This window comes from Octodon degus, unplaced genomic scaffold (genome assembly GCF_000260255.1).
Source record: "Octodon degus isolate 3935 unplaced genomic scaffold, OctDeg1.0 scaffold00023, whole genome shotgun sequence".
NCBI classification, from domain to species: domain Eukaryota; kingdom Metazoa; phylum Chordata; class Mammalia; order Rodentia; family Octodontidae; genus Octodon; species Octodon degus.
In genome coordinates this window covers 19,401,429-19,408,954 of record NW_004524599.1, presented here as the reverse complement: position 1 = coordinate 19,408,954, position 7,526 = coordinate 19,401,429, and positions in this window count along the sequence as shown.

Genomic DNA, 7,526 nt, shown 5'->3' with positions numbered 1-7,526 from the left:
TAGTGATATATGTGTGCCTATGTGTATAGCAGCATAATTTGTGACAGGCCAATGTTGGAAACAACCAAGATGCCCATTATCTGAGGAATGGATGAAAATGATGTGGTATTTTTATACAGTGGAATATTACTGGGCTATAAAGAATGATACACTGAAAGCCTTTATATTGAAGTGGATGCCACTTGAAGATATACTCATAAGTGAAATAAATCAGACACACGTGTGTAATTATTGTATAGTTTCCCTTGTATAAGAACTGAAAAGAAGAAATACAAATAGAAAGGTGTAATACCAGTGAAAGGAAAGCAGGATCTCGAGGAATAACTAATCAAGAGAGGGAAAGGAGAAGAGCTGGGAAATCTGACAGTGACAAGCCATACACTTACATGTAGAAGATGGGCAAGGCAATGATCCTGAAATCTCCAGAAGATTTTTGAATTTAGCAGTTAATTGGAAAGATTCTCATCCTGACTACTTATATATACTGATACCTGTGAACTAAGCAACTGTACTGCAGATGGTAATCTGTAATAGTAGTTTCATGCTTGGAGTGCCTGTCATTCTGGTCTTCTGAATATGGGCCGCTTGTCATGACATGCCTGTTGCTGCTATGCTGTCTTTCACGTAGATGGTTGTTCAAAAAGAAAGGGGTGGTGAATGAAAGCAAGAGACAGGAAAAGGAATATTGTGGGACTGTCCTGCTTCAAGGTTGTATATCGTTAGATTTTTGGACTTATGTGTAAACATAAGAAGTATGTAATTCTTTATGCCTATTTTTAAAATATATTATAATTTTTAGTGTTCTTAATCATTTTCTGTAGGGACTTAAAGTTCAACATATCAATACTTGATGAAAAATACCTGTTCCATTTTATGCTTTAGATGTTTGATATTCAGACAGATAGTGAGGTTAATCTTAACAGCTTAACTTATATGGTAATAACAATACGCTTGTCTTCTGGATGGTTAATAACCTAAGTTTGCTGACCAAAATTAGAGAAAAAGGAGGGCTGCAAGGAAAGCCAACGTTTTGGACCTAGCTTTCCAAGGTCAATTATGACTCTGGACATATGAGAACTTTCACTGTTAACATCATGTAACTGGGTAGTGTCCCAAATTTTCTGATCAAGGAGATTATGGGGCCAAAGAGGAAAGTGATCGATGATGTAGAGTGTGTCTAAGGAGAGTCACATGGAGAGGAAACATTCTCTCAGGCTTTCACAGAGAGCACATTGGCCAAGCAATGGCCGTGACTCATCCACATGGCTGACACTGACAAAGGATCTACAATCTGAGGTACAGGATCTCAGGATAAATCCTGAGGGGATTTCACTGACCTTATCAGACTCAAAAGCTACAACTCTTGTTGCATAGGTCCTGCTTTACCTTGGTCTTAACCATCCAGCAGAAAAGTATGAAGACGAAATATAAGAAGTAAAGCCATGCTGTTATGTTGAGCTGTGGGGGACTCAGGTCAATAATTTCTGACATTGCCAGTTAAGCAGAAGACCCAATACTATTATGGACTACTGGACTCTTTTAGAATATTTTGCTGAGTTTACACACCTATAATATTCAAATAATGGAACTTAACAAAAAAGGGTATACAGATGAATGTCCATTTTGTATCTGTGTATTCAAAGTGGTTAGGATAGATATATAGTTACATTCTCTTAATGAATGTAGTGATTTGTTCTAATGGTGTCTGTAAATAGGATATCATGTCAGCATCTTGTACAGCAATTAACCACTAGGAAGAGTGTATGCAATATGTTAATTATTGAAACTGTCCTACCAATTTGGTTTGAAACTGTCTCCTTGTTATTTGTTTCTCAACTCATGGTTTCTTAAAATACCATTAGTATACCTCACAGAGCTATGGAAAAATTTCTTCAAATTCATTTGAAACCAGAAGAGATGCAGAATATTAAAAACAGTCCTGGTAAACAAAGAAAAGGCCAGAGGTATCACAGTTTCTTACCTGAAATTGTAGCATAAAGCTACTGTGATAAAATCAGCATGGCACTGGCATAGAGACAGACACCAGGATCAGATTAACAGAGTAGAAGTTGCAGGCACAGCTACAAACACAGTCAGTCACCTTATCTTTGATAAGAGGGCCAAATATGCTCACTGGAAGAGATAGCCTCTTTAATAAATCATCCTGGAAAAATTGTCTTTTGACATGGTGAAAGCTAAAACTAGACCCTTGCCTCTCACTATGCACAAAGATGCAGTCAAATTCATTCAAAGACTTAAATATTAAAACAAAAACACTAAATATTCAGAAGGAAAATGTAGGTAGAAATCTTAAAGATAGGGATAGGTAGAGATTTTGTGAACAAAAATCATAGTGCATGGGAAATACTGCAAAGCATCAACAACTGGGATCTTATCTTTTTGAAAACTTTGGCAGTCCAAAGCAAATCTCTTCTTCCAATTCTACGTGCACATATCTGGCAATATAAATACGTGGTTGGAAGATAATATTATGTTGCAACAAATACTGTAAATTCATCTTTCTTTGTTAAGTGAAACTCTGTGTCATTTGTTTTCCTTTATTTTGGTTTTAATTCTAATTTATACTGTCTTTAAAAAATATACTAAGGGCCAGCCAAATGTCTCAGCAGATTAAAGCACCTGTTATCAGGCACAGGGGCTGTGGGTTTAACCCAAGGGCTTGCTGTGCCTGCATCCCTCCTGGGCCATGCTGAGACCACAATTGAGACTGGGCTTGGTGACACATGCCTGTAATACCAGCTCTTGAGAAGCTGTGAACAGGTGGATCACTATGAGTCTGATCTAGTAGTGAGATCCTGAACACCCTGTAGACCCTTCCCTAAAAATTAAAAAATAAAAATAAAAACAACCCTCCCCCCACACAAAGAAAACAAAAAACAAAAAAGAAACTAAAAGACCAAAGTCAAAATGCCATGATTTTGAAATGAAAATAGACTCAGATGCCAGTGGACTGGAATAGAGATTCTAGAAATAAGCCCATACATCTCCACTAATCCATTTTTTTCTTTTTAACAAAGTACAGGAATTAGAGAAAAGCCAATGATTTTAATAATGTTAGGTGGGAAAACAGAATATCTATATGTAGAAGAATGAAACTAGATTTTTAACTCTCATCTCTTCAAAAACCAAGTGAAAAATCTATTAAAAGACATAAATATTAGAGCAGAGACTACGAAAGTAGTGGGAGAAAATATAAGTGTAAAGTTTAGAAAATTCCTTTGGATGAAGATTTCAAAGACATACATGGACAGTAAATGGAGGGAATTCTTTTAGACCAAAAGACTTCTGCCAGCCAGAGAGAGACGAAATGCATGAAGAGAAACTAGGGAGTGGTTGCATTTTGCTCCTTTGCCTTGTAAGTTTCTATTTCAGAAAGAACTCTTTATTTAGATTTCTGTAGTAATCCTTGTGAAATTTTGATAGTAGGGAGCAATATCACTACTATATAAAGTTACTCTAGAAAGAATCTGTTCTTTGGGGATATCTTCTGTGTGTCAGAGTTTCCTGGCTTGTATCTGTCTCAATATGCTACTTTTCCAATTAATTGAGGGTGTGATGTTGATTTCTGTTTGGCGCTGTACTCTGTTGTTAGGTGTAGGGCTGTGGGGCGCTCATGACCTGAGTACTTCCCAATATTGTCATCCAAGGGCGGACAAGTGGCTAAAGCAGATAGGAAATCCTACATACAGTAGTATCACTAGCAATAGTAATAATAGCAAGTAAAATTTAGAAATTGACAAAGTTTGGTGACTATTGACTTTATACTTTAGACCACAGGAACAAAGTCTGTAGTTATATAGCAGAACAAATAATAAATTGGTATGTGAAGTGTTTCCCTTTGTTAGAGTGGATTTACCCTTGTTCCCCTGTCCAGGCCAAGTGCCGGGTTCCAGCTACCTCACTTCATGTAGGGTGATGCTGCAGGCACCGGAATTCCACAGGCCAAATTAATTTCCCACGGTTCTGAGAATTTCAGTGCCGATTGCTGGTCCCTCGGTTCAGGGGAATAGGCTGGGAACCTGGATTCCTCTGCCCATGTTAGTTACCTCTATGGTAGTATTAACAAGCTTTCTGGGTGTGCTGGTTAATGCCTATAATCTTAGCACTCAGGAGACTTAGGCATGAGGATCACTGTGAGTCTGATGCCAGCCTGGGATACAAAATGAGTTCACAGGCAGCCTGAACTGCATAGCAAAATCATGTCTCAAAAAGAAAAAAAAAATCGCAATCATAAACATTTACATATTTTGATTATATTTAAGCTACTTATCAAATCAATAAAGTCAAATCAAATAAAAAGTCAAGTTACTACCAAGTTATGCCCAATTTTTAAGTTTATTAAGTGCATGGGAGAAGAGGTTCTGATTACAGCATTCTATCAATTGGCACACGACTTCAGGCCAAGAACATTACATCTGGAAACCTTAGTTTCCTTCTTTGTCAAAGGAGCACCTTAACAGTTCATACTTTTCCTTGCTGGATGTTAGAAAGAATCAATAATCAACACATGGGTTTCTTCTTTACAGACTGGAATCTACTTAAGGAAACCTGAATAAAGGTGTAGTGAGAATAGAGCATGGCATTGGTAGGTGCACATTCTCTACCTGAGAGACATCCTCCTGAGAACTCTGAAGGTGACAGTGACCAGTCCACTCATGAAGAGGTGAGATTTGGAAAGGGGTCATGCTTGCTATTTATATACTTCCTCTCTATTTTGGGCTGTTATGAATTCTGTGACAGCTGTAAGGCATACAGATACTGGGAGGCCCACATTTCTAAGACAGATGGGTGGACAGACAGACCCAGGACACCAAGAAACCAGAAATAAAGAAGATAGCAGGTGGTGAGGACCATATAGCTCTTTGGTTGGATTTTCCAGGTTCAAATATGAATCATGCTATTTACTATCTGTGTATTGAGGAAAGATGCTTAAATTTCCTGCTGACTGAAATATCCTTATTAAAAAAGGAAGTAAAAAAAGAGGAAGTCACTTCTATTATTGATAAAACATTCAGTAGAATAGGATGCATGTAAGATAAGATCATTAAAGAGACTATAAGTACAGAGGGGAAATGCATCTTTATAGTCAATCCAATAGAACAGTTAAATGTTCTGCAGAAAAATAACAACTCACCCTCAAGGATGAAGTTTTGGCAGTTGATTTTGCACATAGAATTTATTCTGGGTTGCGTGGTGTTTTGGTGACTATTGGTGTTAGTTAATTTTCATCCAACAAAGGCACTACGACAGTCTGATATTGTTTTACAGGGGATGTCTGTGACATTTGAGCAGAGTACCTGGAGTATTTGGGCTCTGACTGCAACCAGAAGCAAGGCATGCCCTTCCTCAGTGGCTGAACATCTAGAGAGGGGTCTAGAGCTGTGGCAAAACATTACTGGTTTTAAACTAGCAAGGGTATTACACAGATGTCAGAAAGGTAGATTGGAAGAAGAAGAAATTGAAGTCTTCTAAATGATATTCTCTAAGAAAAGTGGCAGAAGACAGCACTCCTTATTGCACCATGGGAATTAATTATTGCTCTTTTCCATTTGAAGTCACCCTTCACACATCATGTGCAAGTTCCTCACACCCTCTGTGACTGGATGTTTGTGCTCAAACTCAGAGACTGGAAGTTATAATCATATCAGAAGGCTTTCATTTTATTTATTGCACAAGAAATTTCATTTCTATTTTGTGGTGGCTGCATCTTTAGGTAACGACACAATCACACTGTGAATGAAGAGGAGAGCAGTGACCAAGAGCCTGGCTCCCCGTTCTGTGCTGCTCGTGCTTCTGGCCAGAAGGTGCTACTTTTTCTCTGATCACTGCATTCACATCTTTTTTACCTGTGACTTGAAGTATCTTCTGAGGAAGTAGAATGATCGGTAGAAGATGAACCATTCTGACTGTGCCTGAGTCAGAAATGCTTCCTTGAAAATAAATCCTCAGGACTAGTTTTTGAAAGATCCTACTTATGTTTTGATTTTATTTCTTGTTGAAAATACAAGGAATAAAGAAAACCTGTGACAGTGTCCCAGAATGGCCACAGTGAGCAGGCGGAGCAAGTTGACTGCTGGCCCATGCTGGTCCACAGGCAGAACTTACCTAAGAAAAGACTCCCAGAGCTGTGGTGTCCTGTGTTTGAAGAAGATCCTGGTGGGGAGAGTGCAGGGGTTTATTCTTTGTCTCAGGAGTTGGTCCCTGTTCTGTGAGACAGCTTGAAACTGAAGAGAGCTCTTCTGAAGTGACAAACCCTGGTCAAGGAAACTTTACTGGCTGTTTATTCCTGCTTTCTCCTCTGAAAATAATTAAATTCTAATTAACCTCAGATAACTTTTAACAAATACAATAATTGTGGAGGGAGAGAGAAAGCTGTACATCAGGGAGAAGAGGCTCAGGGGAGGGCTTCTTCCTCCTTGACAGGGTGACAACTCTGACATTTGTTATTTTCTGGCAGTACAGAGCTCTGCAGTCCTAAAGGTGCAAACAGGCCTTGGGAAGCTGCACCTTGCCAGGTGAGCCAACTCAGAACTCATGTGCACCAAGCTGCCTGGAGTGTGCACCTGACCAATCTTTCATTTACTCACCTGTGCCAGGTACATTTCCCTCAGAATATTAAATCTTAATATGTATTTGACCAAGCAAGGAAGTTAATGAGAGGGTTGAAGAGTCTAAGGACATTTGTTCTTTATTAGATTTATAATAGGTCAAAAAGTTTAAGGAGGTTGGTTGAGGGGCAACTGTGACTCTAGAAATGCTGGCACAGCATGGCATCACCAGAGAGGCCCTGTGTGACCTCAACATGGCTCTTACCTTGCATTATTCTAGAAATTATGAAGAATGAGGGGCTTTTCAGAATACCAAGGAGATTTATTTCTTTTGATTTTAACAGTATTCTATGTCAGCATCCTTAACTTTCATAAAATTTGTTTACCTCATTTAAGATACATTTGTGTATTTCTAAGGTAAACTAGCTTTGTTTTTTCTAATACATTGATAGCTCTTTACAAACATTTGTGTTTAATATGGAGGACTTCTGTGCATATTTCCTTAAAAATTTCTATATTAATACATATATTGTATGACTGTTTAATGACTATCATATTAATGGTTGATATAAAATTACAGTGGTTCTTTGAGAATTTGTACTATCAATTTGGCAGGATGTCTCTTAGTACAAACTAAGGCAACTCACTTTGATTTTCTCCTGGTGTTTTGCAGCCATGAGCAATAGTCCCATTATTTGAGTCAAGAAAGCTGAGTTCAGAATGGATGCCTTTCACTGCTTAAGCTCTGGGCATTAGAGCCACACAAGTCATTGTGCATCAACCTGAATGGAAAGGCTGCTTGCTGTAATACCAGGTGGCACTCATTCCCAAGACAACCTGAGCCAAGCTCCTCTGATGTTTTTTTTTTAATTTTTAAAAATAAGTTTATTGAGAAACAAATAGGAATGAGACAGTTTCAAAACCAATTAGTAGGACAGTTTCAATAATTAATACATT